Here is a 12,849-nt window from a genome sequence, read left to right as displayed (position 1 = left end):
AGCGGCGTAAAACCATACTTACTCATATATATATATGCCATATGTATCATAGGCCACATGGACTGACATTGTATACTTTTTATTTATATTTTTATTGCTATGCCTGGCTTTTACGTTTTCTTCTTCATCTTTTTTTTCTGCTTCTCCTTCTTTTTCTTCTCCCTTTTCATCTTCTCCTTCATCATCACCCTATAACCTCTATTATTATTCGTCACCACCTTTTCATATTTTTCTTTACACCTTCTTCGTCTTTTTTTCTTAACCATCATTTTTATTTTCATCTTTCCTTCTTTATCACTTTTTCTCCTTCCTTCATCTTGCTTATCTTCGTCATCTTCTTCATCATCTTTTTTCTTCATCTTCTTATCCATCATGTTCTCGTGTTCTTCCAATTTTCATCTCCTTCAGTCATCATCATCTTCTTCTTCTTAGTCTTCTCCTTTTTCACCTCGCATTTTCTTCGTCATCTTCTCATTTTTATCTTCCTCCTCCTCATCTTCTTCTTTATCTGCTTCTTATCTTCATCGTTTTCTTTGTATCATCTCTTTCGTTTTCTTTTTTTTCTTTTTAATGTTCATCTTCATCACCTCCTTTATCATCACATTTACATCTTCTTCTTTACCTTCATCATCGTCTTCATGTTTTTCTTTTCTTCATCTTTTTATTCTGATCTTCTTCTCCTTTATCTTCACCTTTTTCACCTTCTAATCTTCGTCTTAATATTCTAAATTTTCATCTTCTTGTTCATACTCTCCTTATTTTCAGATTTTTTCCTATTCTATCTTCTTCTTTACCTTCTCATATTCTCCTTCTTCATTTTTTCACCTGTCATTGTTTTATCCTTCAACGTCTTCTTCGTATCTTCATATTCTTCTGGTTCATCGTTTACTCCTTTCTTTCTTTTTTACATTTCATCATCTTCACCGTCTGCTTCATCATCATCTTCTTCATCTTTCACAATGTTTTAGTTTTCATCATCTTCTTCATTTCTGTCACCATCGTCATCTCATTGTTCTACTTCGTTATCCTCATCTTCATATTTTTCCCGTTTTCCATCATCTTATCTTCTTTACCTCCTACTTTTCCTCATTAATCTCATCTTCTTCTACGTTGTAATTTTCGATTTCTTTTTCACTTCCATATTTTCTTCATCATCTTCCATTTTTTCATCTTGTTCATCATCATCTTTTTCTCCTTTTTCGTCCATATATTCTCATTTCTCTTATTCCTCAGCATCATCTTCTTCTTTTTTCACCTCCACATTTTCTTCATCATATTCTTCATCTTCTCATTTTTCATCTTCATGTTTTTTATCATTTACCTTTCCTCTTCATCGTCTGCTTGTTATCTTCATCTTCTTTTTTGTATGTCCCTTTGTCTTCTTCATCATCTTCTTTGTTGTCTCCATTTTTACTTTTTCTCTCATTCTTATCTTGTTCATCGTCATCTTCTCCCTTATCTTTTCTTTCATTTTCTTATCATTTTTTCCATCACCTTCAAGGTCGTCTTCTTCTCCCTTATTTTACCTTCTTATCTTAATGTCTTCATTTTTCATCTTCTTGTTCATCATCGTCGTCTTCTCTATCTTCATTATCTTCTTTTCTTTATCTTGATTTTCTTTTTGAAATTCTTCTTCGCCTTTTTCTTGAACCTTGTCTTCTTCATATTCTCATTTTTTCATCTTCGTCGTCTCCGTTTTCTTTTTCATCTTATTCATCTTGCTTTCATCATGTTCTTCTGCGTCATCTTCTTCTCCTTTATCTTACCTCTCTTTTTTATCATGTTATGCTTGACATCATTTTCTGCTTCAGTTTCTCCTTATCGTTTTCTTTTCATCATCTTCTTATCTTCATTTGATATGCCTTTTCTGTCTTCTTCATATTAATCTTATTTTCCTCCTTTTTCACGTTCGACGCTTCTTCGTCTTCTCATTTTTATAATATTCATCATGTTCTGGTTTATCTTTCTCTTATCTTCATCTCCTCATCCTTTTCTATCTTCTTCATCACCAATTTCTGCTTTTGCTTCTTTTTCACCTTCTAATCTTTTTCATCTACTTCTTCATCATCGTCATCTCATTCTTCATCTTCATCTTGTTCTTCTTCATCATCATCATCCTCATCTTCTTCATGTGTTTCTCCTTTCCATCATCTTATCATCTTCTTCATCTTTTCCTTTTCCATCTCCTTATTCATCTCCTCTTTTTCTTCGCCTACGTCTTCTCTTTCTTTTTCACCATATTTTCTGCTCATCGTCATCTTCTCATATTTCATCTTCTTGTTAATCATCTTCATCTCCGTTTGTATCTTCTTTATCTTTTCATCGTCTTCTTCTTTTATGTTATCTTCATCATATATTTCTCATCTTCGTCTTCTTTGTTATTTTTATCATCATCTTCCACTTCTCATGTGCACCCAGAACTGAAGTATACTTTTAAAGCTGATCCAATCAGATATAACTGTAGTATGTGCAAGTGTAGTATCTACCCCTACAGTTTAGCGACCAATCCCGTGGTCTAGTGGTAGAGCGTGCGCCCGGAGAGCGAAAGGTCGGGGGTTCCAGCCCCGGTAACGTCATACCAAAAGACTTTAAAATATTGTACTTGTTGTTACCCTGTCTCACGCTCGGCATTAAGGGGCTAAAACAAGGACTAGTCGGCTCACAGTCAGTATGCTGTGGGTATTCATGTTATGGTATCTCAGTTGGATAGCACTATACAATCGGCATTAGGTCGGACCAGTACAAGCAGCCACACAGACACACAGACACACAGACACACATGCGCGCGCGCGCGCGCGCAATAATCATGAACGCGACATTAAACCCCATTTCACCTCACCTACAGCTTATCATACACTGGTATGTAAGTAACATCATTTTTGTCACTAGTAGCAACTTCTATCATAAACCATAATGTCTGGGTAACACTGCCTATTAATATATCCTTTAAGACAAAAAAATATGTTTAATATACGAAAAGTGTGACAGCCACAACATTCTACTTCGCGGATCTTGTTATGATTCTAACATGTTTGATTGCATTTGGACGTAGTTTTTCATGTATATTTTCGCAATTAACATGTATTATACGTGCTATCTGTAAATTGTACTTTTTATTTTAATCACTTGTCAGACGTGAACGAGTGTACCGCAAACATGACCATCTGCTCCACGCTGGCCAACTCCAACTGCAACAACACAGACGGAAGCTACAGATGTGATTGTGCCTCAGGCTTCCTCAAGAACACCTCAACCGATCTCTGTGATGGTAAGTGAAGTCGTCGTCTACAACTATAGCATTGAATTGAACACAAACATGACCTACAACTAACATAGCATTGAATAACTTCATTGAGAGGCATTTAAAAGTTGGAGTACCAAGTAAGGATAAGATATGGATGAACAATATATATGTTTGTCAACCATACTCTGCAATCACTTGCTTGATTATGGTGTTAGAAGCTACACCAAAAAGTCGGTACTTATTGTAATAAAGAAGTTGTTCATCCATATAACGTATCCTTACATATAGCATTGAAGGCTACAGAAATGGATATAGCACCATAGACAATATATTTGTATTACAATCAGTTATTCAGAAATACCTCTCCAAGTCAAAAGGGCGCTGCTATTGTTTATTCATAGACTTTTCGAAGGCATTCGACAGGATCCAGCACCATTTATTGAAATATGTACTTTTACAAAAGGTGTAAAAGGTAAATTTTTCACAGTTATCTCATCTCTGTATAGTCAGCTAAAATCATGTGTTCTAGTTAACAAGTCCTCACTGTCTGAGTTCTTTGAGTGTACAATAGGAACCAGGCAAGGGTGTATGATAAGCCCACTGTTATTCACTCTGTTTTTGAATGAGCTAGTAGATAATTACAGGTTTAATGATTGCAAGGGTATTTTTGTCAATGGGTATGCTGAAAACATCACTTTGATAATGTTTGCAGCTGATATTGCTAATGTTGGAGATTATGTAAGAAGGTTACAGCACCAGATAGATTGTCTAGCAGGATTTTGCAGTCAGTATGGGACGAGGGTTAATTTGGAGAAAACGAAAGTCATTGTATTCCGAAGAGGTGGTATAGTAACAAAAAAGGAAAAAAGTGGTATTATGATGGTATTCCTCTGAAGCAGTATCTGCTTATAAAAAGTATCTGGGTGTGTTTTTCACTCCTAAGCTCTCATGGAGTTTATCAAGAAGTACCCTGGCACAACAAGTAGAAAAAGCTCTGTATATTTTGTTTGGATTCTTGAAAAAGTCTAAGCTTAACATTAAAGAGTCCTTGTTTCTATTTGATAGGATGGTTTCTCAAGTCTTATGTTATGCATCAGTTTGGTTTGAACAGGGTGTTGGTGACATAACCCATCATTAGAATTTGTAGGGAAAGGTTGCAGGATTGTTGGAAGCAAACATGGGCACTATCTATAAGTGAAACAAGTAAGCTTAATAATTATTCCATTATCAAATCAGTGTTGGAGCCTGAAAGTTATTTGCACAATATGAAGAGTAAAAATTTAAGAATTGGGCTTAGTCGATTCCGATGTGGTAACCACAAACTGGCTGTTGAAATTGGGTGGTGGGGAGGAGTTGCTAGAGCGGATAGAGTATGTAAATATTGTTTTGATAACCTGAGTGTATCAATTGTGGAGGATGAAGTTCATTTTATTACATCATGTTACATGTATAAGAAATTCAGAAATATGCTTTTGCCAAGTATTTGCAATAGTAATCTTTGTACTCTCGACAAATTTGAGAAAGTTATGATAGATAAATTTTTGTCTGAATCTTTAGCACTGTATATTGTTAAATGAACGGAGGCAAGGCAGGTTTATCTCAGAGGTTAAAGGTAGACAACTTTATAATATAGTTTACGAGTGCTTCACGTACTTTTGATGGTTATAGTAGATTTTTTCTTTATGATTGTAATTGTTGTTTGTCTTTTAAAATTATTGTGACTTGATTATATACACATGTACTCTGGGCTGGAGGCCTTTTTTACAGAATAAAAATTGTCTTGAAGACTATAGCTACTCTTACAAGCATAGCATCCACATTGTTAAAATGTAGCATTAACTCTTGTAATTCTATCAACCATTACTATTACTATAGGAACTGTTATTGTACACCCCTGGTAGTGCCCAAATGTGATATATGAATCCAATCTTCACAATAAATTCTATAATGTTTCTCATTTATGGTTACTGCATGGTTATCAAGTCATGATTCTTACACTAGACTGATAACATTTAGACCCACATGTAGTATAACTTCTCATTAAAAGGCCGTCATACTGTCTGCTTTCTTGTGTGACAGATATTGATGAGTGCAAGAACAACAGCCAATGTAGTGGGACACCAAACGCCACGTGTAACAACTCCACAGGCTCCTACTCCTGCGAATGCGACAACGGCTACGCCAAGAACGCCACCACAGACAAATGCAATGGTCAGTCTGCAACAAAAGTCTATAACATCTCCTGAAATTTGCTTAAAATAAATTGTCCCAATACACGCACACACTGGATCACGCTGATTATTTATGTTTAACTCCGTATTCATCTTCTAATCTTCTAAACGTGAGGGAGTTTTTATAAAATTCAGTAATAGTTAAGGAAACACAAGATCAATACAGAATGTCCCCTGATGAAATAGCTGGAAGAGTATATTGATATTGATGTGGAAAATAATCTTAAGTACATGAACATTAAGCCAGTGATTATTACCACTCTTTCAAGTCAACAACTTTGTAAAAGAAATATGACATTTCTGGTTTACGGAACATATACCATACGTTGTATCTGTAAATAATACTTTTATATTTTAATCACTTGTCAGACGTGAACGAGTGTACCGCAAACATGACCATCTGCTCCACGCTGGCCAACTCCAACTGCAACAACACAGACGGAAGCTACAGATGTGATTGTGCCTCAGGCTTCCTCAAGAACACCTCAACCGATCTCTGTGATGGTAAGTGAAGTCGTCGTCTACAACTGTAGCATTGAATAACTTCATTGAGAGGCCTTTAGAAGCTGGAGTACTAAGTTAGTATAATATATATGGATTAACAGTATATATACTTGTCAACCATGCTCTGAAATCACTTGCTTGATAACGGTGTAGAAGCTGCACTAAAACGTCGCTTATAATTTTAATAAAGAAGTTGTTCATCCATATAACTTATCCTTACATATAGCATTGAAGGCTATAGCTACTCTTACAAGCGTAGCGTCCACATTGTTAAAATGTAGCATTAACTCTTGTAATTCTATCAACCATTACTATTACTACAGGAACTGTTATTGTACATCCCTGGTAGTGCCCAAATGTGATATATGAATCCATTCCTCACAATAAATTCTATAATGTTTCTCATTCATGGTTACTGCATGGTTATCAAGTCATGATTCTTACACTAGACTAATAACATTTAGATCCACATGTAGTATAACTTCTCATTCAACGTCGTCATACTGTCTGCTTTCTTGTGTGACAGATATTGATGAATGCCAGAACACCAACAAATGTAGCGGGACACCAAACGCCACGTGTAACAACTCCCCAGGCTCCTACTCCTGCAACTGCGACAACGGCTACGCCAAGAACGCCACCACAGACAAATGTGATGGTCAGTCAGATTTCCTTACCAGAACCACACTCCAAAACTCGAAACCCACTAAATATCAGCTTTCACCCAACTTATGTAATACTTCAAGATGTGCTTGTATGGGAGCAGAGATGCACAGGTCACTTTCTTCCACCGCACATTTGACCCAAGACACATCTAACTATTCAACGTGGTGCTTTCTTAGGATCGAACACAATTGGTGAAGGTGATCTGGCATCTCAGTCGTCATGATTACGTTAAGCTTTTGTTTTCATAAACAAGAGTGAGTAAGTTGGGTTAAGTGCCCCCTTGAAAAATATTTCCGTTATGTCACGTTTGTTTCTAATTTGATGGTACCCACAAGTTGACAATTTAATGAAAGAGGGCCTGAAATTCAAACCAACAGTGTATTCAAGCACATATCGATCACGACGAACAACGAACTACACAGCGAACTGCGCTGCCTTAGATGAAAGGGCCACCCGTTACCGTTGCCATTAGAAAAGTCCGTGTTGACGAATTGCCAAATCCATGGTCCTGTTGGAATGTTCCTTTTGTTATATGTGACCTTATAGGTGCTGGGATACAATTGAGCTGTGACATCATAAAGACGTTTGACGTCAACTTACTTCACTGAAAATCGCCATGTGTGCGGACTGTTCAAACATATCATATTTTTCTCTTGCTAGTTCTTAATGTAATGAAGAGATTATTTCAAAACCTTGTATCATACATGTCTACTTTCAATTCATCAGACATTATGTCTAAACCTGCAATTATAACATAAACTCTTATAAGTCGGAAAATGACTCCAAACGTTTTATGCAATGTATTTCTGTAATAAATATGAATTGAAGGAAAACACAAGATCAATACAGAATGTCCCCTGATGACATAGCTGGGGGAATATGTTGATATTGGTATGGAAAACAAGCTCAAGTACATCAAGCCAGTTTTGAAGATCATTACCGCTCTTTCAAGTAAACAACTTTGTAAAAGAAGTATCACATTTCTAGTTCACGGAGGGACGGGCGGGTAGCCTAGCGGTTAAAGCGGTCGCTCGTCACGCCGTAGACCCGGGTTCGATTACCGACATGGGTACAATGTGTGAAGCCCATTTCTGGTGTCCCCCGCCGTGTTGTTGCTGGAATATTGCTAAAAGCGGCGTAAAAACCATACTCACTCACTCTAGTTCACGGAACATATACCATACGTTTTATTTGTAAATTGTACTTTTTATTTTAATCACTTGTCAGACGTGAACGAGTGTACCGCAAACATGACCATCTGCTCCGGACTGATCAACTCCAACTGCATCAACACAGACGGAAGTTACAGATGTGATTGTGACTCAGGCTTCCTCAAGAACACCACCGCCAATCTTTGTGATGGTAAGTGAAGTCGTCGTCTACAACTGTAGCATTGAATAACTTCATTGAGAGACCTTTAGAAGCTGGAGTACTAAGTTAGTATAATATATTTGAATTAACAGTATATATACTTGTCAACCATACTCTGAAATCACTTGCTTGATAACGGTGTAGAAGCTACACCGAAACGTCGCTTGTACTTTTAATAAAGAAGTTGTTCATCCATATAACGTATCCTTACATATAGCATTGAAGGCTACAGAAATGGATATAGCACCATAGACAATATATTTGTATTACAATCAGTTATTCAGAAATACCTCTCCAAGTCAAAAGGGCGCTGCTATTGTTTATTCATAGACTTTTCGAAGGCATTCGACAGGGTCCAGCACCATTTATTGAAATATGTACTTTTACAAAAGGTGTAAAAGGTAAATTTTTCACAGTTATCTCATCTCTGTATAGTCAGCTAAAATCATGTGTTCTAGTTAACAAGTCCTCACTGTCTGAGTTCTTTGAGTGTACAATAGGAACCAGGCAAGGGTGTATGATAAGCCCACTGTTATTCACTCTGTTTTTGAATGAGCTAGTAGATAATTACAGGTTTAATGATTGCAAGGGTATATTTGTCAATGAGTATGCTGAAAACATCACTTTGATAATGTTTGCAGATGATATTGCTAATGTTGGAGATTCAGTAAGAAGGTTACAGCACCAGATAGATTGTCTAGCAGGATTTTGCAGTCAGTATGGGATGAGGGTTAATTTGGAGAAAACGAAAGTCATTGTATTCCGAAGAGGTGGTATAGTAACAAAAGAGGAAAAGTGGTATTATGATGGTATTCCTCTGGAAGCAGTATCTGCTTATAAAAAGTATCTGCGTGTGTTTTTCACTGCTATGCTCTCATGGAGTTTGGCAAGAAGTACCCTGGCACAACAAGTAGAAAAAGCTCTGTATATTTTGTTTGGATTCTTGAAAAAGTCTAAGCTTAACATTAAAGAGTCCTTGTTTCTATTTGATAGGATGGTTTCTCAAGTTTTATGTTATGCATCATGTGTTTGGGGATTTGAAAGAGTCCAAGTTATAGAAAATGTGCACTGCAAATTTCTTAGAAAAGTTCTCCATGTTAATTCAAACACTCCAGCAGCAGTCTTGTATGGGGAGCTAGGACGGTATCCATTACATGTAACAACCATGTTCAATTCAATTAAGTATTGGCTGAAAATATTAAACATGTCCACAAATAGGTATTTGGATTTAGTCTAGTTTGGTTTGAACAGGGTGTTGGTGATATAACCCATTTCCTTAGAATTTGTAGGGAAAGGTTGCTGGATTGTTGGAAGCAAACATGGGCACTATCTATAAGTGAAACAAGTAAGCTTAATAATTATTCCATTATCAAATCAGTGTTGGAGCCTGAAAGTTATTTGCACAATATGAAGAGTAAAAATTTAAGAATTGGGCTTAGTCGATTCCGATGTGGTAACCACAAACTGGCTGTTGAAATTGGGTGGTGGGGAGGAGTTGCTAGAGCGGATAGAGTATGTAAATATTGTTTTGATAATCTGAGTGTATCAATTGTGGAGGATGAAGTTCATTTTATTACATCATGTTACTGGTATAACAAATTCAGAAATATGCTTTTGCCAAGTATTTGCAATAGTAATCTTTGTACTCTCGACAAATTTGAGAAAGTTATGATAGACAAATTTTTGTCTGAATCTTTAGCACTGTATATTGTTAAATGAACGGAGGCAAGGCAGGTTTATCTCAGAGGTTAAAGGTAGACAACTTTATAATATAGTTTACGAGTGCTTCACGTACTTTTGATGATTATAGTAGATTTTTTTCTAAATGATTGTAATTGTTGTTTCTCAGTTAAACTTATTGTGACTTGATTATATACACATGTACTCTGGGCTGGAGGCCTTTATTACAGAATAAAAATAGTCTTGAAGACTATAGCTACTCTTACAAGTATAGCATCCACATTGTTAAAATGTAGCATTAACTCTTGTAATTCTATCAACCATTACTATTACTATAGGAACTTTTATTGTACATCCCTGGTAGTGCCCAAATGTGATATATGAATCCAGTCTTCACAATAAATTCTATAATGTTTCTCATTCATGGTTACTGCATGGTTATCAAGTCATGATTCTTACACTAGACTGATAACATTTAGACCCACATTTAGTATAACTTCTCATTCAACGTCGTCATACTGTCTGCTTTCTTGTGTGACAGATATTGATGAGTGCCAGAACACCACCAAATGTGATGGTCAGTCTGCAACAAAAGTCTATAACATCTCCTGAAATTTACTTAAAATAAATTATCCCAATACACGCACACACTGGATCACGCTTATTATTTATGTTTAACTCCGTATTCATCTTCTAATCTTCTAAACGTGAGGGAGTTTTTATAAAATTCAGTAATAGTTACGGAAACACAAGATCAATACAGAATGTCCCCTGATGAAATAACTGGAAGAGTATGTTGATATTGATGTGGAAAACAATCTTAAGTACATGAACATTAAGCCAGTGATTATTACCGCTCTTTCAAGTTAACAGCTTTGTAAAAGAAATATGACATTTCTGGTTTACGGAACATATACCATACGTTGTATCTGTAAATAAAACTTTTTTATTTTAATCACTTGTCAGACGTGAACGAGTGTACCGCAAACATGACCATCTGCTCCACGCTGGCCAACTCCAACTGCATCAACACAGACGGAAGTTACAGATGTGATTGTGCCTCAGGCTTCCTCAAGAACACCACCGCCAATCTTTGTGATGGTAAGTGAAGTCGTCGTCTACAACTATAGCATTGAATAACTTCATTGAGAGGCCTTTAGAAGCTGGAGTACTAAGTTAGTATAATATTTATGGATTAAGAGTATATATACTTGTCAACCATACTCTGAAATCACTTGCTTGATAACGGTGTAGAAGCTGCACTAAAAGTCGCTTGTAATTTTGATAAAGACGTTGTTCATCCATATAACTTATCCTTACATATAGCATTGAAGGCTATAGCTACTCTTACAAGCGTAGCATCCCCATTGTTAAAATGTAGCATTAACTCTTGTAATTCTATCAACCATTACTATTACTACAGGAACTGTTATTGTACATCCCTGGTAGTGCCCAAATGTGATATATGAATCCATTCCTCACAATAAATTCTATAATGTTTCTCATTCATGGTTACTGCATGGTTATCAAGTCATGATTCTTACACTAGACTGATAACATTTAGATCCGCATATAGTATAACTTCTCTTTCAACGTCGTCATACTGTCTGCTTTCTTGTGTGACAGATATTGATGAGTGCCAGAGCACCAACCAATGTAGTGGGACACCAAACGCCACGTGTAACAACTCCCCAGGCTCCTACTCCTGCGACTGCGACAACGGCTACACCAAGAACGCCACCACAGACAAATGCGATGGTCAGTCTGCAACAAAAGTCTATAACATCTCCTGAAATTTGCTTAAAATAAATTGTCCCAATACACGCACACACTGGATCACGCTTATTATTTATGTTTAACTCCGTATTTATCTTCTAATCTTCTAAACGTGAGGGAGTTTTTACAAAATTCAGTAATAGTTAAGGAAACACAAGATCAATACAGAATGTCCCCTGATGAAATAGCTGGAAGAGTATGTTGATATTGGTGTGGAAAACAATCTTAAGTACATGAACATTAAGCCAGTGATTATTACCGCTCTTTCAAGTTAACAACTTTGTAAAAGAAATATGACATTTCTGGTTTACGGAACATATACCATACGTTGTATCTGTAAATAAAACTTTTATATTTTAATCACTTGTCAGACGTGAACGAGTGTACCGCAAACATGACCATCTGCTCCACGCTGGCCAACTCCAACTGCATCAACACAGACGGAAGTTACAGATGTGATTGTGCCTCAGGCTTCCTCAAGAACACCACCGCCAATCTTTGTGATGGTAAGTGAAGTCGTCGTCTACAACTGTAGCATTGAATAACTTCATTGAGAGGCCTTTAGAAGCTGGAGTACTAAGTTAGTATAATATTTATGGATTAAGAGTATATATACTTGTCAACCATACTCTGAAATCACTTGCTTGATAACGGCGTAGAAGCTCCACCGAAAAGTCGCTTGTACTTTTAATAAAGAAGTTGTTCATCCATATAACTTATCCTTACATATAGCATTGAAGGCTACAGAAATGGATATAGCACCATAGACAATATATTTGTATTACAATCAGTTATTCAGAAATACCTCTCCAAGTCAAAAGGGCGCTGCTATTGGTTATTCATAGACTTTTCGAAGGCATTCGACAGGTTCCAGCACCATTTATTGAAATATGTACTTTTACAAAAAGGTAAAAAGGTTATAGGTTAATTTTTCACAGTTATCTCATCTCTGTATAGTCAGCTAAAATCATGTGTTCTAGTTAACAAGTCCTCACTGTCTGAGTTCTTTGAGTGTACAATAGGAACCAGGCAAGGGTGTATGATAAGCCCACTGTTATTCACTCTGTTTTTGAATGAGCTAGTAGATAATTACAGGTTTAATGATTGCAAGGGTATATTTGTCAATGAGTATGCTGAAAACATCACTTTGATAATGTTTGCAGATGATATTGCTAATGTTGGAGATTCAGTAAGAAGGTTACAGCACCAGATAGATTGTCTAGCAGGATTTTGCAGTCAGTATGGGATGAGGGTTAATTTGGAGAAAACGAAAGTCATTGTATTCCGAAGAGGTGGTATAGTAACAAAAAAGGAAAAGTGGTATTATGATGGTATTCCTCTGGAAGCATTATCTGCTTATAAGTATCTGGGTGTGTT

The 12,849-nt window shown here is 36.4% G+C and overlaps 1 protein-coding gene across 1 annotated transcript in view; it reads left to right on the top strand.

Annotated features, from left to right (window-relative positions):
• Positions 1-12,849, top strand: part of LOC139464173 (uncharacterized) — a 229,545-nt gene that overhangs the window by 150,985 nt on the left and 65,711 nt on the right. The gene's annotated exons all lie outside the window — the stretch shown is intronic.

Source organism: Haliotis cracherodii, unplaced genomic scaffold, assembly GCF_022045235.1.
Source record: "Haliotis cracherodii isolate W230 unplaced genomic scaffold, xgHalCrac1.p SCAF_16, whole genome shotgun sequence".
Classification (NCBI taxonomy): Eukaryota; Metazoa; Mollusca; class Gastropoda; order Lepetellida; family Haliotidae; genus Haliotis; species Haliotis cracherodii.
Note: the sequence above shows the minus strand (reverse complement) of the source record. Positions and strands in the feature narration are given on the sequence as shown.